This window comes from Vombatus ursinus, unplaced genomic scaffold, assembly GCF_900497805.2.
Source record: "Vombatus ursinus unplaced genomic scaffold, bare-nosed wombat genome assembly UNPS02010284.1, whole genome shotgun sequence".
In the NCBI taxonomy this organism is placed as follows: domain Eukaryota; kingdom Metazoa; phylum Chordata; class Mammalia; order Diprotodontia; family Vombatidae; genus Vombatus; species Vombatus ursinus.
The window spans coordinates 14,702,161-14,729,547 of NW_020950062.1; the positions used below are offsets into that span (position 1 = coordinate 14,702,161).

The 27,387-nt window shown below is 35.2% G+C and overlaps 1 pseudogene; it reads right to left on the bottom strand.

The window, feature by feature from the left end:
- Window positions 1-1,379: 1,379 nt before the first annotated feature.
- The window catches only part of LOC114037205, a 47,068-nt pseudogene continuing 21,060 nt past the window's right edge, over window positions 1,380-27,387 (bottom strand).

A 27,387-nucleotide genomic window follows, 5' to 3' on the forward strand; every position in this document is an offset into this window, starting at 1 on the left:
GACTGATCACATAAAACTAGGGGAACTGGGAAAATTTCATATTGCCAGAATTGTTCAGAACCCATTCTTACTAGTAGACCCATGCCTTATCATATTCTTTTCACAAATTATTTCTATAGATAGTCATACTATGGCAACCTTTAAAAAAGAAAATCTTTTATTAACCCCAAATTACACATTGATCAATGTATTTGACATTCTTTCAAAATCATACATTTTTGTTGTTAGAAGAGAGAGTCTAACAGAATCTCTTTGTTTAAGGTCATATAGCTATTTAATGACAAAGCTGAGAGGAGAACCCTTAATCCAAATTTCCAGTGAATTTTTTCCATTACTCTACACTACAAATACCAACTTGCTCTGAAAAGTAAATTGCAGGAATGGATTTTCCAAAATAATATCTTATATGAAGAAAATGCAAGATTCAGGCACGTATTGCGCTGCTGAGCGTTGCTAAATCTTGATCTAATCTATCACATTAAGAAATGTGTAAAAACTAAAGACTATTTGACTTGTTTAACATAAAAGCATTTTTGTCCAATGCAGTGTAAACTTTAATATAAAATTAGATGCCATTTCATCATTTATTTATCTATGTCATTGATCTTTATTTTGTATATTTAAATATTAAAAGCTTAAAAACATCATTGTAATATAGATACAATATGAGAAAATACATATTTGTGGCTTTATACACAATCAAATTCAACCCATCTCATTTTTTTTCTCAAAAAATAATGACACTTTGCACACAATAAAATGTACAAGCCTGAGAGAGTCTATATATGATTGAAGTTGAAAACAAAAATAGAAGAAAACAAAAACTACTCTTTAAAGCCTAACAGTTAAATAGCAAGAGTGGAATGTAAAATAGGATTTTGATTTAACACATTTGGTACAGATTAAGGCAACATGAATGAGCAAAGGAGCTATTTCAAATACAAAACTATATACATGTACATAATTATACATGTAAATATATGTGTGTGTATATAAATAAGTGAAATCTGTTGCAATTTAATTTTTTTTAAATGTTAACATAAACTTTGACAAACATACAATAAAGAATCCTTTAGGAATTTTAAACACAGCCCTGCCTCTGGGCTGAATTTAGACTGCTTCTCTGTTGATAATTTTTTTTTGTTCATTTATTTATTTTTTTTGGTGAGGCAATTGGGGTTAAGTGACTTGCCCAAGGTCACACAGCTAGTACGTGTGTATGTGTCAAGTGTTTGGTCTGATCTGAACTCAGGTCTTCCTGACTTCAGGGCCGGTGCTCTATCCACTGGGCCACCTAGCTGCCCCTGTTGATAATTTCTTAAATGACTTCTGCCACCATAAATAGTGCATCAGTAGTAAGAAGAGTTTTTTAGACTTCATCATGCCATCATATAACCATAGCTCTCACAATGTTACACCACAAGCAGCCTGTCCTTAAAGATTTCTTTACTTGGATATTCAGGCATGTTGATGCATGTACTTGATGTTGGTAGCAGATCTGGAGTGTAGGGCACAGCAGTTGTAAAAATTTTCCGATCCATTTCCACCCATGATATTAGCAAAAACATGTGGGACCCTGGAAAGGACAGTAACAAACTGCAACGGAAGCACTTTTTCCTCTTGAGTTATGCTTTCCACAAATTCTTAGAACCAGCGAACAACTTAATTATCTCTTTCAGAACAACTTTTGTATTCTGCATATTTTTATCCAATCACTCATATGAATTTGTAGCATACCAAAAAGCAGAAATTCCTGTTCATATCCATCAAAAAGTTGTATAAGGGGGGCAGCTAGGTGGTGCAGTAGATAGAGCTCTGGCCTTGCAGTCAGGAGGACCTGAGTTCAAATCTGGCCTCAGACACTTGACACTAGCTGTGTGACCCTGGGCAAGTCACTTAACCCTGATTGCCTCATCAAAAAAATAGTTGTATAAGGGAAGGTAGAATGGACATGTGGAAGCCTTCTAAGAAACCACTGATCTGAGGCTGAATGGCTCTTGTCATTGGGAGTTCAGTAACAAACTGGACGTATTTCCTATTGTTTTGTTTCACAAGAATATTCGCACCCCCAGATTTCAAAAGTACTTCTTCTTTTACTTCAAACACATTAAGAATCTGCTTATAGAATGATCTCAAAAAGTAAATGTTGACTAGGTGCTGTGGGCAACTAGGTGATACAATACATGGAGAACTGGGCTAAGAATCAGACAGACTCATCCTGATTTCAAATCCAGCCTCAGACACTTACTAATTGTGTGACCCTAGGCAAGTCACTTAACCCTGTTTGCCTCAGTAATTCATCTGCAAAATGAGTGAGAGAAGGAAATGACAAAACACTCCAGTATCTTTGCTCAGAAAATCCCAAATGGGGTCATGAAGAATCTGACACAAATGAACAACAAGCTACTATGGTTCAAAGCTAGACCCAAGATCTGTCCAGCAAACTGGAAGTAGTTCAAGTGATCAAGATTGACGTAAGAGTTGCTATTAGGCTGAAAAGTTGTTGCATCAGTTGACTGGGTGAACAGAGTATAATCAGGGTTAACTATCTCATTAGATAAATTATCAAACCACTGGAGTACAACACCTGACCCATGCCTTCTTCTCCATGGAAACCCACAGCAATCCCCTGTTTTGCTGCTGCTGCTGTTCAGTTAGCTCTGCACAATTTGTTTTAGACACAACTTCACAGCTGCTCCTAAAATAGAATTTCTCTGAACCAGCAAGACATCATTTCCATTCATTGGCCTGTGTATTATGTCTGAATCTGATTGCCTTGAAAGCAAATGTTTGTAGAACCACTCACAACCATCTTTAAAATTCTGTGATTTTATGATATGCATGAACTTGATATCAGTTCAGGACGCTCAAGGAGGAAGTAAAAAAGGTTAAAAATGTATTTGGAGGTTTTAAGTTGACTGCAGTTTTATAACCTTTAGGCAGTTCCACCAATGAGGATGCAGAGCAGCTAGTCAGTCAGGTGTTGAGCTGCTCCATTGCTCTCTACATCTTCCTGGGCCTTGCTTTCTCTCTTAGCCACCAGGGCCGGTTCTCAGAACCTATCTCCCTACCCACTGAGAAGCCCATGGCAGTCCAGAGAGACTGAAGTTCCCCAACCCACTGAGTGCTGTGGTTCTAGCTCCAACTCCAGCTCCAAGGATCCGAGGAAGGACCCGTAAACAGAATATTCACCTGGAAGAAAGAGTAGGAACTGATCAGCATGATGAAAGTATGGCAACTATAGATTCATATAACTTCAGGGAGCAGAAGTTACTTCTGATTGATTAATGGAGAGGAGAAGTACATCAGTATCTTACCATCAGTGTGGGGTTGGGGAGGTGGAAAGAAAAGACATAACATTTGTGAGGGGATGTCTGGATACAGTGTGTGATACTGTACCCATACTGTAGAAAATGTAACTTTTTTTGGATTCATCAATTTTCACAGTACCTCTTAATGCAGGCTTTGGGGAGGAAACAGTCCTACTACATGATTCTTTTCCTCAAAGTGGACAACTCATTCCTCCTTCTTCTCTTTCTCCTGCTCTGGCTCCTGCTCCTGCTCCTCCTTTTCCTCTCTCTCTCTCTCTCTCTCTCTCTCTCACACACACACACACACACACACACACACACACACATCTCCTCTTCCTTTCCCACTCCTTCTCCATCCCTTACTCTCCTTTCTTCACTCTTTCTCCTCTCTATATCTCTATCTCTGTTTCTTTCTCTTTGGTCTTCCCAGAATTATCCTTTGACTACTCCTAGTCTTGTACATCTATGCACACTTCCAGAAGTTTTCCTCAGATATGCCTTGCTTTACATCCTGGGATTGCTGTTTCTCAAAAGACAGTTTACATTCATAAACATTAAACAAGTATGTGGCAAACTGCACAATACTGTGAGATGTTCTAAGTCAATTGGTTCTCAATGTTTGTTGGTCTCACAATCTCTTTTACACTTTTAAAAATTATCTGTGACATCCTTCTTCTTCAGAGCTTCTGTTTATGTGGTTTATCACTAATGATATTAATTGCATTAAAATTAAAGCATTTGGGGACTATTATGAAAAATAATTTTGAATCCATGAAAAACTCCCAGGGCTCCTAATGGTTCCCATACCTCGCTTAGAGAACTGTGAATGCTTCTAAATCTTGAATCTAAGTACTACTAATGAATTCAGAGCTGATACGAATGGAATCATGATATATACATTTCCAGTCTTTGACGGTGTGACATTGTTTTGTGTTCTAGAATTCCCTTTGTATCTTTATTAAAATGAAGCAATTATTAAAATGTACTATGAACTCCTATTAAAACAAATAGTAACATTTACATTCTCCTTCTATATGTTAGCAATTTGATATTCTTGTCTTTAGCTAGGAGAAATCTTCAGCAGTAGGAGAGACCAGTAGGATAGATTTGGTATCAATTTATAAGAAAAATCAGTTGCAGTCTTTATGTATCAGAGGTAAAACTTCAACCCAACTCTCCATGATTCTTAAATCTTCTCTTTCTCCACTATACCACATTGTTTCACAGTGAACTATTACTTAATTGTAACAATCTCTGATTCTTCATCAAAGAGTTAACAGATCATCCCTCTAACAATACATTCAAAAATTTGAACAGGATCTATGATCAGGCATGTCAGCTGATAGTTTGAAGAATATAACTGTTTTATCTTCCTTAAAATTGGAATGATATTTAACCACCTCTAGTCTTGTAGAACCTATCTTATTTCCCACAATGTTTCAAAGATTACTGACAGAAATATCATCCATCAATTCTTTCAATACCTTGGGATGGAGTTCATTTGGGTCAAGTGATTAAAGTCATTGAAAGTGGTTAGATTTCCTTTTGCCATTGCCTAACTTATCTTGTTTCTCAATTACTTGTTGAACATTTTTTGTTATATTCTTCCCAGTTCAAAGATGATTCTCATTGGAAGAGAAAATAAAAGTAAAATAGAAGTAAAAAGTTCTATCTTTTCATTGTCATCAATTACTATTATTCAATCCATGCTCAACATTAGTCCAAGCCCATCCTTGATTCTTCTCTGGTTCACAACTTAACTAACATCTTCACTTTTTATCTAATCTCAGATTATTTTAGAGTTTTGTCTTCCTGACCTCACAGAGATGTGTCACTCTTTTGTGTCCATCTTCAATTATCTACTCTTACTTCTATTTTCTTTAGATGGCTCTTAAAGGAGAGTTACTCAACAAGTTCTATGTTTATTAAATATAATTAATTCCTCCCCCCTCTCTTTATTTGTTTTATGTAGCCAGGAAATATTACTAAGGATGAAATTATTAGAATCAAGTGGTATACTTATATTTATGATTAGTTTTATAAATTAGTACTGTGAGAATGCCTTTAAAAAGATGAATTTGTAATTCTACAAACAATGAATGGGTGTATCTGTTTCCTCAAAACCTGTCATCATTGAGTTTCATGGCTTTTAATTATTTTCCCAGTATGAGGGATGAGATGATACTTCAAATTTGCTTTATTTATGTGTTTGTGTGTTTGTTTGTTTGTTGGGTAGAATGTTTTGCAGTACTTATTAATTTATATTTCCTCTTTTGAAGATTGTATCCTTTGACATGAGATCCATTGCTGTTCCTTCATAGTTTTTAATCTTTCTCAAAAGTCATTTCAAAAATGCAAAATCTTCTCACTTTGAAAGCTCTAGACTTTTTGCTATTTCCATCATGCTAAGCACCATCCTTGGGTTACCACTAAGTTTCTTCTGTTCCTACTTCAAAGTCATATTGGGATAATTTATTAAATAGTTCTCAATTGATATGCTACCCATGTATACTATTTAACCCAAAATTAGCCCAAAACACTGCACAATGTTCTTTCTTTTCATCCTCTATTCATCCCTATCATTCATTTCACAGTTATTACAAACTTTTTTCCATTTTCCCCAAAATAAAACATTTGAGATTATAGAAAGGAAAAGGACATAGAAAAGGACAAAATCCATAAACCAAGAGAGAATGATATACCTGAATCTCTTGAGGGGCAGAATCCATCTGTGACTAAGCTAGCAAGGAATGCATAGGCATTGGTAATATGGTAAAAGGAGAAAGAAGTTCAGCATTCATTTAAGAGTTGCCCTTTGGACCCAGTAGCTAATTATCTTGGGATCTTGCCACTATTACCAATTTTGTGCAGACACATGTGAGAAGCACAGTATGGCTTTTTAAATAAAGCAAAAGAAGGTACAAAGTTTTTGTGTAGAGAGGCAGCAGATTTATTTCCTACCTCTAACATCATAGTCAGAGAGGCACCATTAGAGAGGCTATATAGGACACAAAAATTTCTCAAATGGGATGTTTCATCTAGGCAAAGGAGTTTCCAGAAAAGGGAGGAGATCTCTCACAGATGAAGATCAGAGATATAACCTATTTGATAAAGGCAGACTTGTAAAATCAGTAGTTTCTGGACCACTACAATGAGCTTCTTCTTAATTTTAAATCTACTGTTTATTTATTTTTAACATTCTTTTTAAAAAATGTTAAGATCCAAATTCTCTTCCTTCTTCCAGTCCTTCCCTATCTACTAAGAAAGGCAAGTAATATGATATCAATTAAACCTGTGAAGTTATGCAAAACATATTTCTAAAACCGCCATGTCACAAAAAAGCAAGAAAAATAAAATGAAAAAAATTTCAATTTGCACTCAGAGTTCATCAATTCTCTCTCTCTCTCTCTCTCTCTCTCTCTCTCTCTCTCTCTCTCCCTCTCTGTCTCTTAATAGCATTTTTCATCATGAGTGCTTAAGAATTGTCTTGGATCATTTGGATCATTGTATTGATCACAGTAGCTAAGTCTTTTACAGTTGATCATGACTACAATTTTGCTATTGCTATGTACAATGATCTGTTTCTGCTCACTTCATTCTGCATCATTTATATAGGTCTTCCTACGTTCTTCTAAAATCACCCCCTAATCATTTCTGATAGCACAATAGTAATCTATCACAATCATATGCCATAACTTGTTGTCATTTCCCAATTGATGAAACTTCCCCCAATTTCCAGTTCTTTGCCACTACAAAAAGAATTGCTATAAATATTTTTGTGTGAATAAGTCATAGACCTGTCCTATTATCCTAAGTTTTCTTGGTCTGGAAAAATGTCCCACCTTGACCTTCTCTTGGCTAAGCCAGTCCAGAATTAGAATTGACACATTTTAGAATTGTTTGGAGAAGAATGTTGGGAAAGTTCATCTGGGTTTCTTTCTCTACTCTGACATCTTGGCTCTGCCCTTACACCGTACTTCTATGACTTTTGCTTCTTGGTGGTTTTTATTGCTGTTCCTTGACTGGAATATTAAGATGATATTGACAGAACTCCCAGCTAATCACATCATGACAGGAAATGACTGTGGGATCTGAAAGACTGTTCTGGAAGAATGCCAGTTCAACCAAGTTAAAAAAAAGTTTGAGTAAAATCCCTAGAATAGCTTGTATTTATTTTCTGAGAACTAGTCATACTAAACATGGAGAGACATTATCAGTACATTGTTCACTAGGTGATTAATTTTTTGCCCATACGGACGTGTGAATAAAAGAAAAATACAAAATCGCCTTCAGTTATGCATAAGCTCTCTAATTTTTTTTCAGTGATGGTGGTAGAGTAGCCAAAAAAAAGTACATGGGGTGTTAAAAATTATATAACCTTTAGACCATCTTGAACATTAATTTAACTGTTAGTATTTCATATGTAGTATTCTTTTTAAATGTCTCACAAGTTTATATACTGCTAAAAGATTCTAAACTATATCACTACTAGCATATTCTCTATAAACAAAACTAGAAAACATAATGATGTTTTCATTAATTGGAAGAACAGTTTGCTGGTCATCCTTTCAAAGATACATGTGGGAGTTTGAAGAGCTTGTTTCATTATTTGCTAAAAGGCAAAAATAAATTTCAATTGATGGGATATAGTAATCTCATTTTGCACTGTTCATCATAAGCATAAGCTGAAAGACTACCAAAAAGATAATGTCAGCTTATGAACCATCTTATTATAAAAATAAAGGGATAAAGGGGGGGAGTAAAAGCAGTGACTTGATTGAGCTCTAACCCAAATCCCTCCAAATACCTGTAAAAAATGACGCTAAACAAATTCTAGAGCAGCAGAATCCACAAAAAGACAGAGTGAAATAAATTTCCAGCCCAAGACAACCCTGGATGGTTGATGAGAAGGATCTGTTGCATCAGCCTGGGAGAGGAGCCCAGTTCAGTGTGGGCCACACCCAGCAAAACTGGAACAAGCCTCAGGGGACTGAATCACTACAGTTGTAGTAGTTTCCAAACTTCTCAACCCACAAATGCCAAAGACAACTTAGAAGGTCAGTAGGAAAGGTCTGTCTGACCCAGGTAAGCGAAGAGAATGGTTAGGCCCCAGTCTGGGCACAGCCCCAGGGCAATGGCTGCTTCCAGAGCTCTCAGTCCAAAGACAATGGGGGGATCAAGTGGCTTATCAGAGGAGGATTGCAGGGATCTCTTTGCTGGTGCTGAGGCAGCTTTCTCTTGCTTTGTCTGTGCTTGGATTTGGGTTACAGTTCTGGTTGGCAGTCCTTGGGTGAGGAGAAGTACTGGTATGGTGGAGCTTATGGTGCTGAAGAGGGAATCCTCCTCACAGTTCAAGGCAGAAAAGAGTGCTTGTTGTCACTCATAGACCATAGCACAGGCCAGGAAATAAGTAAATACCTCACCTTTGATCATAGCACCTTGGAAGAACTGAAAATTTACAGGTCCCTAGAAATATCTCTGAAAACAGCTGCACAAAACCCCTGAAGCTTGGGAAAGTACATCCTCTACATTGGAAGCAGACCCCTACCTTAACAAAGAGTTAAGTTTAAAAGTCAAGTAATTGGCTGAGATCATGAGCAAACAGCACAAAAATGTCAGACCACAGAATTTCACTTTGGTGACAAAGAAGATCAAAACAGAAGAAGACAACAAAGTAAAAACTCCTACATCCAAAGTCTCCAAGAAATATATGGATGAGTCCCAGGCCATGGAAGAGCTCAAAAAGGACTTTGAGAAACAAGAGAAATAGAGGAAAAACTGGGAAGAGAAATGAGAATGATGCAAGAAAATCATGAAAAACAAGTCAACAGCTTGCTAAAGGAGACCCAAAAAAAATACTGAAGAAAATTACACCTTAAAAAAACGGGCTAACCCAAATGGCAAAAGAGGTCCAAAAAGCAAATGAGGAGAAGAATGCCTTAAAAAGAAAAACTGGCCAAATGGAAAATGAAGTCTAGAATGGAACAAATGGAAACTAATGACTTCATGAGAAATCAAGAAATTGTAAAACAAAACCAGAAAAATGAAAAAAAAAAGAAGACAATGTGAAATATCTCATTGGAAAAACAACTTATCTGGAAAATAGATCCAGGAGAGAGAATTTAAAAATTATTGGACTACCTGAAAGTCATAATCAAAAAAGGAGCCCAGATATCATCTTTCAAGAAACTATCAAGGAAAACTATCCTGATATTCTAGAACCAGAGGGTAAAATAGAAATTGAAAGAATATACCAATCACCTCCTGAAAGAGATCCCCAAGGGAAAACTCCTAGGAATATTATAGCCAAATTTCAGAGTTCCCAGGTCAAGGAGAAAATATTGCAAGCAGCCAGAAAGAAACAATTAAATTGTTGTGGAAAAACAATCAGAATAACACAAGATTTAGTAACTTCTACATTAAAGGATCTGAGGGCTTGAAATATGATATTCTGGAGGGTAAAGGAGATGAGATTATAGTCAAGAATCACCTACCCAGTAAAACTGAGTATAGTCCTTCAGAGAAAAAAGTGGACATCCAGTGAAATAGAAGACTTTCAAGTATTCTTGATGAAAAGACCAGAGCTGAATAGAAAATTGAACTTTCGAATATAAGACTCAAGAGAAGCATAAAAAGGGAAACAGGAAACAGAAATTGTAAGAGACTTATTAAAGTTGAACTGTTTACATTCCTACATGGAAAGATGATATTTGTAACTTATGAGACCTTTGTCAGTATTAGGGTAGATAGATAGAGGGCACAGGGTGAGTTGAAGATGAAGGGTTGATATCTGGAGAATAAAATTAAGGGGTGAGAGAGGATTATGCCAGGAGAATGAGAAAGGGAGAAGTAGAATGGGATAAATTATCTCACATAACATGGAAAAAAAAAGTTTTTACACTGGAGGGGAAGTGGGGAAAGATGAGAGGGAATGAGTGAATCTTATTCTCATCTGATTTGGCTTAAGGAGGGAATAACATACACATTCAGTTGGGTATGGGAAAATAGGGGGAAAGGGGATAAGACAAGGGGATTTGATAGAATGGAGGGTAATCAGATGCTAACACTTTTGAGGAGGGACAGGGTCAAAAGAGAGAATAGAATAAATGGGGAATGGGATAGAATGGAATGAAATATAGTCTTTCACAACATGGCTATTATGGGTTTTGCATTACTACACCTGTATAACCTGTATCAATTTGCTTGCCTTTTCAATGAGGGTGAGTGGGGAGGGAGGAAGGGAGAAAATGTGGAACCCAAAGTTTTAAAAACAAATGTTAAAAATTGTTTTCACATGCAAATGGGAAATAAGATATACACGCAATGGGGTATAGAAATCCATCCTGCCCTACAGGAAAATTGAAGGGGAAGGGGATAAGAGAAGGGAGGGTGTTAGAAGAAAGGGCAGATTAGGGAAGGGGTATTCAGAATGCATGTCATCTTGAGGTGGTGGGAGGGGAGAGAAGGGGAGAAAATTTGGAACTCAAAATCTTGCGGAAGTGAATGTTGAAAACTAAAAATAAACAAATTAATAAAAAAAAAGAGGCAAAAAAGAATCTACTGATCACCTTAGGAAAGAGATCTTGTCCTGAAAAATAAAAAGCCCAAGGAATATTATGACCAAAATGGAGAATGATAAGGTCAAGGAAAAAAATACTACAAGTGACCAGAAAGAAACAATTCAGGTATTGGGGGGTCACAATCAGGTTCATACTGAATTTAGCCACTGCAACATTAATGGATTGGAGATTGTGGAACATGATATTCCAGAGGGCAAAGGAGCTAGGACTACAACCAAGAATCACTTACCTGGCAAAATTATGCATAATACATCACAGGGAAAAATGGTCATTCAACAAAATGGGAGGATTTCAAAACTTAATAAGGAAAAGAGTTGAACTAAAGTAAAAATTTGACTTCCCATATCAAGAGACTAGAGAAGCATAAACAGGCAAAAAGGGAAAGAACACAAATAATTCAATAGAGCTAAACTTTATATCCCTATATGGGAAGATGACACTTGTAACTCTTAAAAATTTTATCACTGACAATGCAGATAGAAGGAATATACATAGACAGAGAGTATGGGTATAAGGTGAATTTGAGGGAATGACATAAAAAAAAATTAAGTGATGAGAAAGAGGAGTGCAATGGGTGCAGAAGGAAGGGAGAGATAGAATTGGGTAAATTATCTCATATGAAGAGGCAAGAAAGACCTATTACAGTGGAGTGGAAGATGGGATGGGGGTGATGGGCATTGCTGAAACCTTACTCTCATCAGTATTGCCTCAAAGAGGGAATAATACACACAATCAGTTGAATATAGAAATCTATCTTACCAACAGGGAAATAGTAGAGGAGGATACTAAGTAAAGGGGTGGGGGGTGCATGGGGACTGACAGAAGGGAGGACAGATTAGGGCATGTAGTAGGCCGAAGCAAAACACTGGTGAGGTGGAAAGGATACATGATTAGAAGGGAAGCAGAAACAATTTTTACAGCCAGGATCTCTGACAACGGCCTAATTTCTGAAATATATAGAGAACTGAGTCAAATTTATAACAATACAAGTCATCCCCCAATTGATAAATAGTCAAAGGATATGAACAGGTAGTTTTCAGATGAAGAAATTATAGCTATCTATAGTAATATGAAAAAATGCTCTAAATCAATATTGATTAGAGAAATGCAAATTAAGAAAACTCTGAGGTACCACCTTATACCTATAAGATTGGCTAATATGACAAAAAAAAGGAAAATGATAAATTTTGGAGAAGATGTGGGGAAATAGAGACACTAATGTTAAGTTGGTGGAGTTGAGAACTGATTCAACTATTCTGGAGAGCAATTTGGAACTATGGCCAAAGGGCAACCAAACTGTGCATACCCTTTGATCCAGCAATACCACTTCTAGATCTGTATCCCAAAAAGATCATAAAAAAGGGAAAAGGATTTACACATGTAAAAATAAATTAGTGGTGAAAAAATATTGGAAATTCAGGGGATGCCCATCAACTGAGGAATGGCTGAACAAGCTATGGCACGTGAATGTAATGGAATACTATTGTGCAATAAGAAATGATGAATAGGAACATTTCAGAAAAACCTGGAAAGACTTGTACAAACTGATGCTAAGTGAAATGAGCAGAAACAGGAAAACATTGTATACAGTATCAGCAACATCGTGTGATGATCAGCTAAGAATGATTCAGCTCTTCTCAGCAACACAATGATCTAAGACAAGTACAAAGGACTCACAAAGGAAAATGCTATCCATATCCAGATAAAGAACTGATGGACTCTGAATGCAGATCAAAGCATAATTTTTTCACTTAACTTTATTCTTTCTTGTGTTTTTTTTCTTTTGATCTGTTTCTTCTTCCACAACTGTGATGAATATGGAAATGTTTTACAAGATAGTATATGTATAAACTATATCAAACTGCCTACCACTTTCAGAAGAGGGGAGGAGAAGAAGGGAGGAAGAAAAATTTGGAACTCAAAATCTTGTAAAAATGAATGCTAAAAATTTTCTTGATATGCAATTATGGGAAAAAAATAAAATACTATTTAAAGAAAAAACTCTAAAAACAAAACAAAAAATATTTTTTTTTCTTTTTAGCTGACATCACAACCCATGGTACTTCAGCCTGTTGCTGAGTCACTGCTATTTTGTTGCACACCTGGCTAGACTCTACTCTAGTGTCCAGAAATCTCTCTATCTTTCTAAAATTCCCTGGGCTGGAAAAAAAAAAATGACTCACTGTGGTTTTTCCTTGGCTTTCCCTATCAGAATTCATTTTGGAATTATTTCTATGTCATTGTGGAGGAGGTTGTGAGGGAATTAATACAAAATTGTGACCTCTCACTCTGCTATCTTGACTCTGCCCCACCCCCTCCCCCATACACACTGTAGTATTCTAGAATTAAATATGATCAGCAGAAAACCTATTCCATGAGGTAAACAGATGCACAAAAGAGATTGACCTAAAAATTTAAAACATGGAAAAAATCAAAGAGAAGAATCATGTATCTAGTCTGAATGATTACATGCATTTGGATCTATAGTCCATCGGTACCAATATCTTAGACAAGTAATAAAGCTAGTTGATGAGCTAGGCCCAAAACTGAATAAAAAGGAGAGATAAGTATGTATTTTATTAGAGCTTTCAGCATTCAAAGCTGCTCCTTGAATTAAAAACCCATTTTTATATTAAAACTATTTTTCTTTTGCTTTATGTAGTCTCCTTGTGAGATAATGTGAAATAAAAATTTCAGATGAATCAAAGGTTATAAAGATATGTGTGATGGTTATGGCAATGTGCAGTGGATAGAGTGCTGGGCCTAGAAGCAAGACACATTTTCCTGAGTTCAAAGCAGATCTCAGGCACTTACTACCTATGTGACCCTGAGCAAATCACTTAACCCTGTTTGCCTCAGTTTCCTCATCTGTAAAATGAATTGGAAAAGGAAATGGTAAACCACTCTTAAAGAAAGCCTCAAATTGGGTCACAAAAAATCAGACATAACTGAAATAATGAACAGCAAATAGTGGTTAAAAGGGGCAGCTGAATACAATCAATGAAGACCTGTACAAAAAGTGATATAAAATATATGACAAATGTAAGCCTGAAAAAGGAGGTGGGCCAGTCAGGTAATGAGTAAAAGATGAAACAGATGGAACAAGTACTGCATTGGTATACCTGGAATGTTAAATTATATAGAACAGGTTCTTAGCCTGGTTTCTGGACATGTAAAATATCCATTATGATAACTATTATAATATGATTGGTTTTCTTTGTAATACTATGTGTTTATTTTATGCATTTAAAAAAGTTATTCTTAGAAGGGGTCCATAGGCATAACCAGATGGCCAAAGATATCCATCACAACCACATGCACACGTAATATTAAGAACCCCAATCTACTAGAAAGCCTCTAATGATTTAGATAAATTCACTATGTAAGATTTATTTGGGAATATAGAATAGATCTTTTTGAAATGAGAAAGAGTCTTTGGATTATGGTCTACACCAATCAGGGAATTACTCACATTGATGATGATATAATCATAGACTAAGAGTTGGAAGGGAATTTAAAGAGCATATGGTCCTATATGTCATTTTAAATGTGAAGAAACTGAGGTTCTGATAGGTTAAATGATTTGCTTTAGGCCATATGGTTAGAATTTGAAACTAAATGCTTGAATTCCAAACCAGGAACTAACAGTTGCACTGTACCATATTCCCTTCAAATTTACATTTTGAAATATTGAGAAGACAGACTTCCTTGTGACCTCTTTCTTCTTTATCTTTTCAGAAGTCTTTCATATCTTAAAATACTTAATTTCAAAAATAAAAAAAACAAAATATTGCCAACTGTGCATAGAAACCAAATACAATTTTTTCAGATACAGGGATGATGTATAACATGTATGTTGTATGTAAAAAAGGCAAAGAAAAAAAAGAAAACAAATTAATTAACTAAAAATTTTCTGACAGGTAGAGTGTATTTTTGCTTATGTTTTTCATTATTCAGTTATTGGGTTCTTTATTAGGGCATGAACTAAGTTTTCTTGTATTTTTAACTAGCTTCAAAACTTTGTTAAGTCATTATTTAAATTAGATACTATTACTAGGCCTAATTAAATAAGCAGTATTTATATTCAAATATTAGCCAAGAATTATATGCATTTCCTTTAATAGGTTTCTTCATTAATATTTAGGCTTTAATCTTAAATTTGAGGTTATTTATGACTAGTAAAAAATGTACATAACTTATTTGACAGAATCTTGTCAATCTGACCATAAATCTATCAATCAACAGTGTTGTATTTTTATCCTTATCGCAGTGCTGATTTTAGATACAAATTTCAGTTCAGCATAAAAAAATGTAGAACTACAAAACATTCATTTTATTTACTATATTTTTGGCATTTTAATCTTTTCTGAGAATGAGGTTCTTCTTCATTTATTTCTTATTGCTCAGCTATCTTTTATGTCTAATAAAAAAGGAAGTATATTTGGGATGTGCTATCATTTGTGTCTTGTATATTATTCAACAAGGTGAATGAATACAAACCTGTTTTAGATTTTAAGAATGATTGCATGTAGAGCATACATTTTTACAAAGTCACCTTTAACCATAATATTCTTTAATGCTTTCCATTTTCATAAAAATGAATAATTAATAATCAGATTATCTAATAGAGATTATTTGTCTTTTTTTCAAAATTTGTGTTGACATTTTGTCATTTAGTTAATTTTTTTCAAAGATGAACGTTATAAATTTATTAAAAGCTTTACACCCCAAGTCCATTCTCATTATATTATGTGTAATTTAAAATATTAAACATTTAGTTTTGTTTCAAATAAGTTTGCCTAGTATACTCATGATACTATAAATATAACTTGGGTTTTAATTTATTGGTTAAATAAATATCTTCAATAATCCCTTGAGAGAAAAGTATTATCTCAAAAGTGAAAAATTCCAGATCCATTTAATTATTCATATTTATAGGATAGTAGAATGACAGAATTTTAATTTATCAATTAATTTCAATTCATTCTGAAAGTAGAGTGTTTCATTCTTTGTATTTATACACTCTGCACCTGGCAAAGTGCCTGGAATATAGTTGCTTATTGATGCTAATTGATTGATCAATTTAGCTAACCTTTTACAGCTTTCACTAAGATCACTAAAAGTGAAGCAATTTAAGTTTAATCTCCTTCCCTTTCCTCTACTCATATTTCACTGATATATTGATTGATAGGGAAATATTAGAGTGTAATTAAGAGAGTAGAAAAAGTAAGGTGTATGTTTGATTTAAAGACCATATAATTAGACTATGTTTAATAATAATAAATTAGGAAGAAATTATAGGATGCATTATTTGTTTATGTGGAACTTAGTTTTCTGCTCTATGCTTTCACACATAGACATTTGACATATGCTGTGTCTATATGTTCTCAAAATTATTTCTTGATTTGGTCAATGTAACCAATGGGTCAATTTATTTGAATGGAGAAGGGAAATCAGACTTAGTTTGGCATTGCATAAGCAAACAAACAAACAAAAAAACCTTTTCCTCTCATTCATTTCAATTGTTGTGGTATGGCCCAGAAGTAGCCTAGAATTCTGAAAAAAAACTGAAATATAGGGGAGAATAAGAGCCTTGCTTAGGGTTTGAAGGATACCAACCTATTATCCTTTAGCTAATGTACTCTAACGGAAATTGATGAAATCTTGCAAATCTTCATTATTAACCTATTCCCCTTACTGTAACTCATATAATAGAAGAGAACATGTACTTTTGTTTTTGCTGCACACTTATAACTTTGCCTGAATTCCCAGATACTACAGGAATAATGGGGAAAAATACTTGAAAAATGCTTAGCACAGAGTCTGGCACACAGTAGGCACTTAATAATTGCTGGTTTCCTTTTTCCTCCCTCCCTTCCTTCCTCTCTCCCCTCTTCCTCCCTCTCTTCCTTACTTCTTCCTCTCTTCCTCCCTTCTTTTCTTCCTTCCAATGCGTACATACACTCTTGCTCTGGGAACAGTAATCAAACTGAACACAGTATTTCAAACGTGTTCTGGCCTTGGCTAAATAGAGTATGACTATCATTTCATTGATACTAAACCTATCTTAATTGCTTCAATGTGTTTTTAGAGTTTTATCAATGTATTTTTAAAAATTGTAATTACAGGTCTCTCTGCCTCAAGTCTCTCTCCACTTCAGTCTATTCTCCATTTAACTGTCAAATGATCTTCCTAAAGCACAAATGTGATCATGTCATTCCTGTGCCCCCAACTCCCTATCTCCCTTATCACTTCCAAGAACAAATAACACAATCCTCTGTTTGGCATTCAAAGCCCTTCATAACCTGATCTCTTCCTACATTTCCAGTCTTCTTCCACCTTATTCACATTCTCCCTCTGTGAGGTGTACTTTGGAATCCGGAAACACTGGCCTCTTTGCTGTTCCTCTCGAAAGACAATTCATTTCTTAATTCTGTTCAATTTCACTGGCTATTCCCCAAGCCTGGAATTCTCTTCCTTATCATCTCCACCTCCTGGATTCTCTGGCTTTCTTCAAATTCCAACTAAAATCTGAACTTCTTTCCTAATTTCCCTTAATTCTAGTGTTTTTCCTGTATTGATTTATTTCTAATGTATCCTGTACATATCTTGTTTGTTCATAGTTGCTTACATGCTGTTTTCACCCTTGGACTTTGAATTTCTTGACAGCAAGGGCTGCTTTTTATATTTCTTTTCTCTCCAGTACTTAACAAAGTGCCTGAGATGTAGTAGGCCCTTATTGAATACTTATCGACTACATAAAATTTACAATCTTTTAGACAAGGCAAAATTAGAAAAAAACAATAGAAGGGGAAAATATATTTGTCAAACATTACTGATAGGTCTGACATCTAAGATATGTATATATATATATATATTCCATATGTATTTATCTTTTCTTTGTATATTTGTATGGATGTTGACTCTTCAATTAGATTCTTGAGAGCAGTGGTTGCCTTGCGTCTTTCTGTATCCCCTGCACTTAGCACAGTACCTGGCACATAGAAGGTGCTTAATAGATACAGTGTTTGGACAATATGAACAATTTTCAAAAGAAGATTTCTAAAATGTAAATGGCCATAAATAGTAGGATAAATACAAATTAAAGTAATACTACAGCTTCACCTTTATCTGTGCACATTGGGAAAAATATTTTTTAAACTGATAATAATGTTGAGGATCTTTAAGAGTACTCTGGTGCATTATTGATGGAACTCTGAAGCAGTCCAAAAATTTTCAATATGTGTTTAGAATTATGCAAGAAAACTGACTAAACTGTTCATATACTGTAACTTAACAATCTCACTCTTGGGGGATATACCCAGATAGAAACAAAGGTTGGATATCATATAATATTTATATCACTCTTTGTACTAGCAAAGAACTGTAACAGAGGATACATGTTGTTTACAGAATACCTAAAAATATGGATTCAAAACTGTTTAAATATTTTAATTCAAAGAGAAGTTTTTAATGATTCTGTGTCAGCCTAGGAGATCACCAAGGGAGTAGTTTCAGGGATCTATGCTTGGTCTTATGCAGCTTAGAGGTTTTTTTTTTCAGTTTTTTTTAATCTATTGCTTGTGTAAAAGTATAGATGACATACTAAAAAATGTGCCAGTGACACAAAGTTGGATGGTATAGCTGAACTGGAATGATGAAGTTAAGATTTAAAAAGAACTGTACTGGCTATAATGTTAGGCTTAATCTAATCTATGTATGTGCACAATCACACATACTTATGTATACACATGGAAGAGCTCTATAGTTTGCACATCTAACTGCATACCAGAGTCTAGAAATGGAAATTCATCATCTGCTTTGCTTTTTTTTTCTTTTCTCTTTTGGGTCATTAGGCCAAAATATTTAGAGTGATTATGAGTCTAATCCAATGAACTCTACAGTGTTCCAGGACTTAATGCCATAGGCAAAATGTCATCTAGGATGCAGAGGATCTGGAGGATACTCTGTAGAGCTTCTCTCTTCAACATGGACTTTTGACTAAATTTGTGTTCTGACTGATGAATATTTTTATTGAATATTGTGCCAGGTACATAGTAGGTACTTTAAAATGCTTGTTGATTTAACCTTAGTATCTCTGTTGCAGGTTTCACAGGATGTTAACCAACCGAGAGACATAAAGAAATATCATCTCTGTTATCTGTCATTTAATTGTGACATATGCACAAGGAATACTTTTTTTTTTGGAAGAAAGCCTTTAATGTGGCATTGTCTTCTATTTAAAGAGATTTTTTTGTTTTCTTGTTTTTTAATCCACAATCAATAAACTGATTGGTATTTTGTATCTTTTACATCTTTCAGTCACTTGTGCTAAGATAAAGTTGTGCTCTGCTAGGGATTAGCACTTGCAAAAGCCTATCTAATCTTTTTAGATACCATCATCAAAAATTCCTTCAATATCTGTCTGTATTATTTTCACAAAATGGTAAATCATGTATATGAGTAGTTATTGGCATTCCCTTAATTGTATTTTAGGGGTAATAAGGCCTGAAGGTGTAGCTCATTGACATGACTTTGTTATCTTTCCCTCATCATGATACATTAAAATTTGCCTTTTCAAATCTGTTATGTCCAATACAACTTCCTCTTTTTAACTGGTCTAGTTTGACTACTTACCATATTTCAATTTTCTTCAGTGTCATTTTTATTTCATCTCTAAGCAAATTTATGACTATGATATTAAAATCCCAGCAAGCTCCTTTAGAACAGGGACTGTCTTTTTGCCTTTCTAGGTACTCCCAGCACTTGACATAATGTCTCAAAAATAGTAAACATTTAATAATTGTTTATTCATTTTGACTTAGTTAAAAGATATGTAGTAAAAACTTTTGTGGTTATTTTCCATCTTTCCTCTGATGGTTGTTGTTACAGTTTCATCCCTAAATGTCTTTGAAATGTCTTTGCTTAGTTTGGTCTCCTGTGAGGTTTTGTTTAAATTTGTTTTTATCTCCCCTGCTTTTCATTCTTATATGAGACAGTACTTCCCAGAATATTTCATCATCCTTTTCCATAAGTTATTTTACAAATGATATTATGTTTTAAAAGGTTATGTGATGGTTGTTATGTACCTCCTAATGGCTGAATGAAAAATACTTATTAAGTGTTGACTTTGTGCTAAGCATTCTGCTGAGTACATAAATTGAAAAATGAGATGCTCCTTGCCTTTAAGGAGCTTAGTTCTGTTTTGTTTTTCACTTTGGGAGGCAAGTGGGCATAAGAGACTTGGCCAGGATCACACAACTGGTAAGTGTCTGAGGCCTGATTTGAATTCAGGTCCTCCTGACTTGAGGGCAGGTGCTTTATCCACTATACCAACTAACTTAATTCTTATAAGTGTAGTCCAAAGAACAGCATTTTTGACTGAGAATTTACAGTGATGATGAGTAGAGCTATATAAAAGTGACAGGATTTTTTTTATAGGTTATTATGACTCAGTCACTTATACTCATGTTGACAATTATGTCAGAATGCTACCAGAGCAAGAAGCATCAAGTGGAGTTCCACCAATTATAACTGTACATGATTAAACTAACTTTTCTAACTTCATTATTTGCCTCTTAAGCAGAACTTATGAGTCATCCTTCTATCTGACTACAATGTCTTTCTGTTTTCTCTTTTAATTTTTAATAAGATTAAGGTACTAAATATCCAGCAGTAGCCATGTCAGTGGAACCAGTAACATCGTACTCAAAAGTTAAACCACAATTAGTGGGGATGAGAACTGTTGAAAGCAGCATGATGACAGTTACAGGAGACATCAGTGGTCCTGCAACAATAGAGGTGTGGATTTCTTTCCCATATCTGTGCTCTGGCCTCAAATGCCTTCTATCTATCTGCCCTTCATCTATTATCCCTATGTATGCTTACTATCCCCACTGATAGTGAGTAAATTTGGAGGTTGCCATAGTTTTATGGGTGGAGAGTGTTGTTCACTTATGAATGTTATGTCATTTCATTAAATGTCTTATCCTTGAATTAATTGTGAACTCTAAGTAGAGGAAAAATAAACACATTGATGGGGGCTCATGAGCTCTGATTTGATAGAAACTCCAATTAAATACTTTGAATCTGGGGAAGCTACTTTGGGGACCCCATGTATAAGAAGAGGAAGTCTAGTGCCATGCCATTCATTGATTCTTATCAGCCTCTATCCCTTTTTCTCCCACCTTGCCATAGTCACTATACAAATGGAAAAAGATCACACAGCACTAAGGCCATTGTGGAAAGACTCAGGAAAATGAGTTTTTCTGACTCTCAGCTTGTCACTCTATCCACTGTGCCACCTAGCTGCCCTTCTAATAGCCTGACCCTAGAGTTAAGAAGTCAATCTTCCCCATTGACCAAGAACTATGGTGTTAAACTCATAGAAATGAAGCCATTAAACCTTATGTAAGGATCCCTACTAGGGTATACCGACTTTCAAAACCGTAAATGGTATTTATATTATCTATTCTTTATTTTATTTTTTATTTATTTTGTAAAATATTTTTCTAATTGCATTTTAATCTGGTTCGGCCATACTTGAAAGTGTTGTGGGCCACATGGGGACAATTGTTCGACACCTCTGATGTAGAGCTTCTTAATCTTCACATGCTGTGGATAAAAGCAGTCCTGAACATAGCTTTGAGCAAATTATAAGGTAGAGTCCAAACCAAGAGCACTAGATTCCAGTATAGCATGGAGCCTGATGATTAATGACCATAGACAGAGACCATTATCAAAGCAAATATATAGTTCCAAGGTTATTGTGTTCATAGATTTATGGATTTAGATTTAGAAAGGGTCTTGATGGTAAACTCTTTAAATCTTCATATTTTACAGATGAGAGAACTAAGGCCTAGAGAGTTTAAGTGACTCGCCCAAAGTCACACAGCAAGTAAAGTATAAAATGGTCATATTCTCTGACTCTAAGTCATGTGGAGTACATCTTGCCTTGTGAACTCCTTTACAGCAAGAAATGTTTTTTTTGCCTTTTTTGTGTTTTTTTAATCTCCAGAGCTTAGTACAGTGAGTAGCACATAGTAGGTGCTTAATAGTTTATTGACTATGCAAGCTTGTCTCTACATATGACTTTATAATGGTTTATATAACATACTCTAAATATGTTTCTTATTCCTCCTTCATACTTCAATTCCGCTGACTCTTAATCCTTGCCTGAAATTCCTTTTCTTCTACCCTCCACCTAGATCTAAATGCTACTCAGCCTTCAAGCCTTGGCTGAAGTTCCAGTTACTGTGAGAACTGTCTGGTAGAAGGTATATTTTCCTTTACATTTATATTTTTCTTTAAACTTTGTTTTTTGCAAAATAAATCTTGTATATTATAATCTCTGAATTACAGAGCATATATTATAATCTCTGAATTACAGATAAGGAAACTGAAGCCCAAAGGTTTAAGTGATTTGGTCAGATTATGCAGCAAGTAATGCCAATGGGATTAGAACAGACTTTGTGAATATTAGCCCAATTCTGTCTAAACTATACCCTAATTCCATTGTACTTAGTAATTTGTTTAAAGACAATGCAAATTATTTGACCAATTTTCCTTTCCCTTACCATTATTTAGTGAGCTGGTTTAATTAGCTCACTCTTGCTAAGACCCAACTATAGGAAATGATCATTCCTGGAAGAATTTGAACTGTTCCTGTCCATTTTCCATCAACTCTATGGGGAATGGTTCAGAAAAAGCTTTCTTAGGAACACAATTTGTGCTGATCCTTACAAAATATTATTTATTATTAGTCTCTACCCACTAAGTGTAGTTGTCTGGGTTCCTGTCCCAATTGCATTAGTTTGGTTCTGAGTCTTAAGGAATGGAGAAATGTTCACACCCATTTCTAGTTTGACTCCAGAATTTATTAATAACATGTAAACCACTTACTAATGACACACAAAATCAAGCAAAAAAGGTATAAGGAGAGGTGTCCTTCCAGCCTAGCTCACCTTTGAGTATTGCTCTAGTTTGGGAGAAATGAAAGTACATTTGTATCTCTAGGAAATTGACTCTTTTCAGTCTGCTACCTAAGGCAGGTAAGGAGTGTGTAGTGTCATACTGTAGTAGTCAAAGAACATTGGAGTCTTTATAAATTTAGCAATGTAAAATAAGTTGTCTCTAGGCATTTCTGAATACATCATCCTTGAGTCATTCAGCTAGTCATAAGCACAGGATCCGGTAGAAATCCTGCACTTATAGACTACTTATTCTGGCTGTTTCTATCTATGTACTCCACCTCCTAATTCTGGAAGAACAGCTAAAGCTTATCTATCCTGATCAGTATTTAAGGGATGAGAACTCTTTCTGGGCCTGAGTTGTATAAGTTTTATGCGAGTTGTATAAGGTTCCTTCTTTCTTCAATCTCAGCTAACCTCTAGGCCTACATTCTCTTTCCTGTTCTTACTCATCCTCTCTCTCTTTCTCTCTCTCTCTCTCTCTCTCTCTCTCTCTCTCTCTCTCTCTCTCTCTCTATATATATATATATATATATATAGGTCACCACTACATTGCACTTTAAACAATGACATGCTTGTCTATTACCTCTACCTGAAGATCCACTGCTATTGGATAAAATTGGAGGAAGTGATAATACAACAAGGCCCACATCTTACTGCATCTATTTGATCTCCAAATCAGTCCACAAACTGAAGGGAATTAATTTGATATGGTCCCAGGGAAGACTTCAGATCACGCCCTTGTATTTTCTTTTGCTTCAGAGCACCTCCATGTTTTTCTCTGACACTCTTCTGGTGTGCAACTCTGCTAAAGGCAACTTTATGAAAGGTCTCTGTGGAAATTCTAGTTTCTTTTCTCTTTGAGCTGTCTTGGCAGTGTTATATATACTCTGTCAGGAGAGAATATGATGTGTTTAGCAAAAAATCTGAGGGACAGTTTGAGATTTTTCTGTTGTATAGACAAAGCCTGAGTTGTGAATTTTAAGGGAAGAATATATTTCTGCTGTCCGCTTTCAGCTGTGTTTTTTCCTAGAAGAAATGTCCCTCAAGTACAGTGTTAGCTTGCAAATTTAAGATGATATTAAGATGTATTATTTAGAGTGGGAAAATAATAGAGTAGAAATAAACATTTATAGAGTATCTTTTATGTTTCAGTCACTATGCCAAGCACTTTTACAAACATTATACTTCATAATACCTACTCCCTCATTTCTCTCCAAAAGGTACATATACAAGTTATTTTTATTATTGTATGCCTGTGATTCAATATAAAAAGTATTGAGCTTTTTATCAGTAACTAGCCTTTTTAATCTATTTTTCTTCTGTACTTTTTCATATATTTGCATTTCAGTTTCAGACCTCCACAGCCCCTCTCCAGGAACACAACTCTCTTCTCCCCTCACAGACAGAGAAAAAAAAATGACTGAAGGAACTGAGATGACTGAAAGAAAGATATTGAAAATAATAATGATAATAACAGCAACTAGCATTTATATGTTGCTTTGGGATTTGCAAAGCACTTTATAAATATTATCTCATTTTATCCTTAAAAGGAATGTAATCATTTATGTATCACCTACTAGGTGTCAGGCACTGTGATAAGTGCTTCTTTCCTCCTCCCCCAATATGATTTCCTTTGAGACTCACAACAACCATGTAAAGTGCTAACTGTTATTACCCCAATTTTACAATTGAAGGAACTGAAACAAACAAAAGATCAGGAATTTGCCCAGGATCATCTAACAAGTAAATATCTGGGGCCTGATTTGAATTGAGGTCTTCTAAACTTCAGGCCCAGTACTCTATCCACTGAGCCACCTAGCTGCTTCTACAATAACCCTGAAAGGTAGACAGGGATGTGCTGGTAAATGTTTAACAACTGGATCCTGATTCTCTTTAATTTATATATTATCATTTTCTACATCACTTTCTTAAGTCTAGACGATGAATAGGACAATCAATCAAGCTGATTTGTAGGGTAGTGTTAGCAGATTTCTGAGGTTTAGATTCTCACACTGAAAATTTAACAATTGCCATATAGGAGCCATGTCCAGCACACTAATGAAGTTATCTGGTACTTTTGCTATTCTCATTTTACAGATGAGGAAACCGAGGCAGGTAGAGCTTAAGTGACTTGCCAACAGTTATGTAAGGATCTGCAGTGTGGAAATGGTTTTGAGGCAACTGGGGTGGGTGTAATGCTTAGAAATTTCAGGGGCCAGCTTCCTGGTCACCACAGTTGCATAATGGAAGGTGTGCTGAACTTAGACACAGGATGGATTCGAATACCGACTCTGATATTTAGTAGCTGCACGATCATTGACAAGTCATTTAACTCTCTAAGCATCAACTTCCTCATCTGTAAAATGTGAATAATTGTTTCTGTGGTACCTACCTCACAAAGTTATTATGAGGAGCAGGTGAGATGATAAATACAAAATGATTTTTAAACTTTAAGAGCCAATGGATAATTTAGTTATTAACATTACTCATTTGGATATGTGATTTCATCAACTTGATAGGCTTCTTTTTCACTGATGCATATAACTACCCAAGTCACCACTCTGGTTGACTTCTGTCTTTGTCTCCCATGAGATCAATACAAGGTGTCTGCATACATAATGGGTGGCTTTCTTGGTTTCTTCTGACATCAGTTAGGTATAAGTATAGCAGTCATAAACCCTCACCACTTTGACCCACTCCTTTTTTTATTCCTGTCATATGAGTCCTTGATGTCATCTCTTACTCCTGACCTTTAAGGTTCCTCATTGGTTTTATGTTGCAGCTCACACCTAACATATTGACTGAGTGAATGAAAAAAAAATATCAAATGCTTACTATATTCCAGACACTGTGCTAGATGCTGGGAATATAAACACAATAGTGAGACAATCTGCTCCCAAGAAGTTCTCAAGGAGCTGGGGGAGACAAAGCAACCACAACCATAAATATGACCACCACAACAACAAGAGTTCAGATATGGGGTGATGAAAAGGCCTGGAAGTCCTAAGGAGGCAGTGTTAGGGTGCTGACAAGACCAGGAGTCCTTAAGTTGTATCAGTGGGTCAGAAGATGGTACTAGAAATCTGGAGAGTATGGAAACAGCTCAGAGGATAAAGCCTGAAGGACCTTAGGATACAATGGTAAGACAGATGGTAAAGTCTGGTCTGGTGTTCTTTTTCACTGGAGACAGGAAAGGAGTACCTAATGACTCCCATCTTATCCAAACTATATGAACAATCAGAGATCCTGGGTGAGTTCTGGCAGGACTAGACTCAGCAAATGTGGAAAGAGAAAGGCACAGGGAAAAGGGAGTCCCTGGTAGTAGTAGTTTTTCCAGCTTGCTGTATAACAGAGAGGGGTTCTGGGTAGCTCAGAACCAGATTTACTTAGTCCCTCAGAATTACATTTGGCCTCCTTTAAACCTTAGGGGCATCATTCCCTAGGGCCTAAGATCCTTATCTTTTGGAACCACACAGATGTTCCACATTGAAAGATTCAATCCAATGCATTAGGAAGTACTTGCTAAGCACCTACTGTGGTCTAGACACTGTACTAGGCACCCAAGATACAAAGAAAAAAAAAGAAAGAAAGAGTCCTCACCAGGAAAACAATATGTATAAAAGCTAAATAAATATAAAATTAAATCAGGGGAACACTGACACCTGGATGGATCAATAAAGAAAATTGTAGAAAGTGGAAAGTGAACTGTCTATGTTATCCCCCAAAAAGGAAAGATAATGACCACAGGTCTATAGAGAGTCCCATATTCTCTTTTATCTTGCCTTCTTCTATACCATAACAATGGTGAAAGCTGGGACTAATGGTAGCAATAATATAACTTTTATTTATATGATGTTTTATTGCTGTAAAGTGCTTTCACATGAATTAAATAATTTGACCAAAGAAAAATATTTGAAAGTTTCAATATTCTTGCTATGAAAGTCAAGAGCATATACCGGAAAAAATTAAAGAGGTTTAGAACCTAAACTTTTTCTTAAATCCACATAAATTTGTCTACCAGAGAAATAACATAAAACCTACCAATTATATTAAAATCTAGGAATTTATGATGTGATGAAAACAAACATAAATTATACCCATCAGACATTTAAAATATGTTTATATAACTCAGTAATCTATTTTTCCTTACAAATACTAAAATTTATAAACACAAAATGTCTCATATCCCTTCATTTCTTCTATTCAATTGGATGTTTCAGAATTGCTTTTCTAACTTCATTCCAATAATTTGCTCAGAAATTGAATCATTTAATAGTTATTTTCTTACTTATTTCTAAACCATTAATTACCCATTTTAATTTATTTTCAGTTAGAAATACTGAAAATATGATTTAAATTTCTTATAGGTTAATTATTAGACATAGTGTATAGACTGCTAGACCTGGTGGCAGGAAGACATGAATTCAAAACTGGCCTCAGATACTTATTAGCTATCTGAATCTGGGAAGATCACAAGCTCTTTCTGCCTTAGTTTCCTCATATGTAAATGAAGATAACAATGGC